The sequence below is a fragment of the Haliaeetus albicilla genome, chromosome 14, assembly GCF_947461875.1.
Source record: "Haliaeetus albicilla chromosome 14, bHalAlb1.1, whole genome shotgun sequence".
NCBI classification, from domain to species: Eukaryota; Metazoa; Chordata; class Aves; order Accipitriformes; family Accipitridae; genus Haliaeetus; species Haliaeetus albicilla.
The window spans coordinates 27,850,047-27,855,601 of record NC_091496.1 but is presented as its reverse complement, the minus strand read 5'-3'; positions in this window follow the sequence as shown (position 1 = coordinate 27,855,601).

Genomic DNA, 5,555 nt, shown 5'->3' with positions numbered 1-5,555 from the left:
CCATCTACATGTAATTTTTGCTCTGCAGTGTAAAAGAACATCTTTTGGCTGCATAGCGTGTTCAGTTTTAACAGCATCATGCCAGTCTTGAAGACTAATGTATAGATTATAAATGCTGTTATGAGTACTCAGCCTCTGCCCACTACAAACCATGTTCCTAGACCAAAATCAGGGAAATAATCTAGAATTCCTGATGAATGGGAATCATGTTTCAATAATTTTGTTTCAGTTGTGTAAGCCACTAGTACACGTGTGTGTGACTGCTCCCAAATAACAGGGGATGTGAGCCTGGAAAAATTATGAATTTACCATCTCTTCAGCATAAGGGATAAAGACTTCTGTGTCCTAGCTGAAAAAGCCATGGGTTTATTTGCTGATGCTAACCAAGATAACATGCATAGAGGCCTGTCTGAAAGTAAGCGTTCTCTTTGCAGAGAAGAAAGACTAATCACTGGAGCTGGATTATATATGAAAAGCCAGAGCCTTCACCCTGTTATGAAGAATATTCTGAGGAATGAGACTTGTCACAAGTGCTTCACAGAAATCCCACCCAGCTGAAGAATGACACTGACAGTCCTTTGCCACTCTCTGAAGAACTTTGTTCATTATGTGCTTCATTTCAATAACCTCTAAATGCAAATAAAACCATGAACAGACAGTCTGAGGCAGTGGAAGTAAATATTCTGCCAGGAAAGACACTGCAGCGTGGGAATCCCAGCAGTAGTTTTTCTTCTTTCCGTTCACCCTCAAGTTATTATTTGATTTTTGGTGGAGGGAGACTTTGCCCCAATCTTACCGTGTGCTTGCCCAAGTCAGTTCTGTTTCAGAACAACAGAGACTCAAACCTTGACAAATAAGCACACAAAAGGAAAATGCAACAGCTGAGACTACGATGAAACCTTTTATTTGAGGACAAGAAATAAACCGGGCCATCTGAGCTCAACTGCTTTGCCATTTGCTGTAAAACCCAAGCCCAAGTGTTTTTCCTACTAGTCCAGCTGGCAGCCTTCACTAACCGTTCCTACACCTTGACTCAGCTGGCAAGCGTGAGTCAGTGACCCAACGAGCAGGAGTGCCAGCCGCAGCGAGGAGCTGAGCACTTACCGGAGTGCACTCGTAGCCGGCACTGAACAGAACATGGGGCAGAAAAGCAAAGCTGTTCACTTAACATCATCTTCTTATTTCATTTAATTTAAACATCCCTGTGGGAAAAGCTCAACCTGTGAGCCAGCAGAACACCTTAACCACAGTTCACTGGAGAAGCTGTATTTATGTAATAACTGAAAAATACACCCAGATATTAGAAAAACCACCAGATTCCTTCATGCATATAATAAGAATGACGGTGGGAATGATGTGGCTGGGGACCCCAAGGAGAATTGGAAAAGGACAGACGGTTCTGTTCTCCTAACCAACGTGTGGGTTATCAGCCAGCAGCCGGCAGAGCCAGCCTTGGGATTTGCCAGGACCTGAGCCGCGGGCGGTGGGACTGCTTCACGAGCTGTCCCCTTCTGCTCCCTGGCCAGTGGTGGGACGAGCATAAAGAAAATTCCTTCCAGCACTATCTCAGCTGTCAGAAAGTGACCTCAGAGCTGGTGACCTGCATTCCTTGCACTTATCTCTGACCATGGTTCTTTGGGAAATTATGTATTAGTCAGATCAGATCCTCAGTAAGAACCAGCTGCTGCGGTTTCACTGCTGCCACTTGCACCAGCTCAGGATATAGCACTCATTTGCAAGGTACCAGTACCTCCAGGATTTAAAATTATCACCCTGGAAGGAGTTTCAATAGAGTTATAAAAGATCCATGAGATGATTGAAATTAATCTCAAGATCCAGGTGTTAATAGATAATTTTTAGGGAGAGATACATTGTTTCTCTCCAGGTGCCGTGGCATACTATGCCCTCTACTAGATTGTATTCAAATTGTAGTGCAGTTCATGGCAGAGAAAAACAATTAAAAGGGACAACAAGTAATGGCAGCAATTGAATTAATAAGTCCCTAATTGCAGGTATCAGGAAAATGTTTAATGGCTGAAACATCCTAGCAGTTAGTGATAGACATCCTGTGTACTTTGGAAATTACTCAGTTTGATTTATTTCTGTTTTTCTTTTCTCCGCTGGTCTAGCTTTTCCTGATTAATTCCTTTTCATCTTCCCAACCTTTCTCAGCCCTACACAGTAATTCATTCTGTCAGCACTAATGTGTGTTGTTAAACGCACATAATGCTATATCTCTTCTGTGAAAAAAAATCACAAGAAGGGACTATCACATTACTTTTCAATCTTTTTGAGTTGCTTTTATTTGGCAGAGAAACAGAGTTGCTTTTTCACATTATTTCCTTGCACTCTTAAAATACATGAAATTGCAGGTGTTGATATTCCCTCTCCTCATTTTCCATTCCAACGACGCTCCCCATCACGTAAGAGTGAATGACTTCAGGGTCTCATTTTTGCATCCTGCACATCCTCACTCCCTTCCCTGACTTACCCCAAGCACACTGCAGTTGCACTGCAAGCCCTGCATCACTTTCCTGGGTGGGTTTCCCTGGAGATCATACACAGCAGACTATTTACAAGCAGCGTTCCTCCCCCGTAGGGTCCATGGGCCGTGAACATCTCCCATTTTCTGATGCTTCTGTCCTTGGCAGTCTTGACTCCCAGCACTTTCTAAGCAGGAAAGTTCTGGCCTGTCAGGAAGACATCTCGCACTTCTCCCGTTTGCCTCAATGCCATCATCCCCTTCCTCAGTCCATCCTGGATAAGGGTACACGGCCCTGCTGGCCGAGACTTGGCTTAAACAGAAGGAAGCTTCCTTAGTCCTCCCACACCCAGATTCCTCCCATAGTAAGCCACAGGCATCTCTGGAAGTCCTTCCACTTCCTGGGCTCAGTCCCTGAGGTCAGGCCCCTTTCTTCCTCGGGACATGGCTTACAGGGCTCTGGGCATCACCTCGGGTTTCCATCAGCCCCTCCGGCTCACCGAGATCGGGACAGAAGACCTGAAGACCTCCCGCCCGCGCCCCAGCTGGAGCATGCTGATGGAGATGGGGAGGCCAAAGGGACTGCCTCTGGCCTCAGCCCGGCTATAAATCCTGGTCGCACCACAGGAGACACTACTTTTCTACTTTTCTCCCAAAGGGAACTGGCTTTTTGAGTGATAAACACTTTCTAAACCTGTGAAAGGGCAACCCTGCAACATTTTCATGTTCCCATCTTTCATTAAATCTCCTCCCCTTTCTGACAACACCCCAAATGGAGAGAAACAAGAAGGCTATCAGCAAACAATTTTTTTAAAGCAAAATGCAATTTCTCCTCATGTCAAAATGAAAAATAATCTGCATAACTTCAGGGGTTTTAAGGCCTTTCTATCAGAAAACGTCATTTTCTTGCATTAGCTAATTCAAAAGATCCTTTAAATAGTCCTCCAGAGACTCCAGTTCCCTTTTATTAGAGTTCATCTGTCTTTTATGGCTTTGCTTTCATGAAAGATTGATAGCTGCAAAGGTCAAAGGCCATTGTGATCATTTAATCTGACCTGCATAGCGTAGGCCATCAAATTTTACCCAGTAATTCTTGCACCGAATCCCATTAATTGCAGATGAAACATCATATATCTTTTAGCAAGAAATGTTTTCTTGATTTAAAGGCAACAGACGATGAGAAGCCTGCCCCAGAAATTTGTTCCACGGTTTATTTATCCTGATCTTTTGTGAATTTTCATTAGGGCTGATTAGGATTCTTTCAATGAAATATTTTGCACTGAAGAAATGTGGGTATTATCAAAGGATTGTAGTCCTTGAGCTTTATCTCACTGTTTTACTTCCAGAAAAGAAAAAAAAAGTAACAGAAAGTAACATATCCCTCAATGCGTTAGACTTTTTGTTCTGGTTTGCTTTGTGGGTGTTCCTCTTTCCCTGAATATCAGGACAACTGGGGAGCTAGCGTCCCAGTGTTAAATGTGTAAGGCTAGGCACTGGCAATGCCTCCCTTGATGTCTCAGCCAGATCGGACATTCTCAGACACACTGAGCTGGGAACGCCATCCTCACCAGGTACATGAGCCCAAATACCAGCAAAACCCTACAATTTCTATCATCAGGCCTGTAGTCCTACTTAAAAGTGCCATAAAGCCCATTTGTGCCTCCTGGGTTTGGGAATATGGCTTTGGCTCCAGGAAACACATCCATTGCTTTCAAAGAAACCACCCAAAATAAATTAATCTGGCAGAAGGTTATAGGCTCATAGGGGCAATTTGTTAACTTTCTGGAGAAGTGTTTGATATCAGTCTGTCGACAGATAGATGGCAAGCCAGAGAGGCTCTGGTGATGTACAGCCTGAGCTCCACAGATTAGTTCGACCTAGCAAAACAGTGTAACGTACAGACATTGAAGTGATGATAGTAAAGTTGTGGGTTTGGATTCTTTTACATCCTTTCACAACAGATTATCTTTCCCAGGGGTTGAAATTTAGTTTGAATTCATCAGAGTGGCTCTGACATGGTTTTCTAATAACTAATTTCTTCCCTGCCTATAGTATAAACCATAATCTTCTAGATAGAACGGGCTGAAAGACTTCAAAGGAACTCTTTTCCAAAAGATAATTTACTTTCTATAAGTTGTTGTTTCAAAAAACGGTGGGTTTTGCATCAAATAATTTTCAATAAAAGGAAAACATTCAGATGAGCCTAATTTCCTCTTTCAAAACAGAATATTTGGATTGCATGTTTTGAAGACCTTTTATTTTGTAAAGAAAGTTTTTATACCTAGTCAAAAATAAAGAAGATTTTTCAAAACAACATGCCAAGAAGCTTTGATCCAAAACATTCTTTTACTGATAAATTTGAGAATTTTTAGCTTATGCAGCAATGTCACATTTCCCAATATTCCAGTCCTCTGAGAATCATAATTTCTGAACTCATTATGACTACATTTATCTGTTGGTAACAGAAATTTGGATAACATAAATCTCACAAACTCTATCACATCCATTTTATGGTAGAGGACAATGGAAGTCACTTCTTCAGATTCTTGCTCAGAGACTTTTTGAACAGGCATGAGCTCTCACCTCTCTCTGTTGTACAAGAATCTCAGGGCAAGTGTACTCCTCATCTTGTCAGCTCTGCTCAGTGGCTAGGAGAGGGAGGATGAGTCTGGGTCCAAGTGCCCATGATAACACAGGATGCAACAGCAGAATGAGACGCAGAGCCTGTGAGTTCAGGAACACAGGCCCCAAATTAGAAAATTCACATTTTAAAAATACCAACCTAAATCAATTTTAGGCAATGCTTTTTTTGCCACTTTATGCAGTATTTATTTTTCTTCTCTCTGTGGTAGTAAAACATCAAGAAACTGAAGATTCTGTGGAGTGCTGTGAAAACACAATAAGTATCATGCCAAAAGCATTCACAGCTTAAACACATAAAAAGCAAGCAGATTACAAATGGTGACAGTGAGACCATAAGAGTGCTCAGCATTAAGCCAATAAATACATTCTGGTTACAGCCACAAACATACTGGGCTTGTTTGTCCTTTCAATTACATCAGTTGCTCTCAAA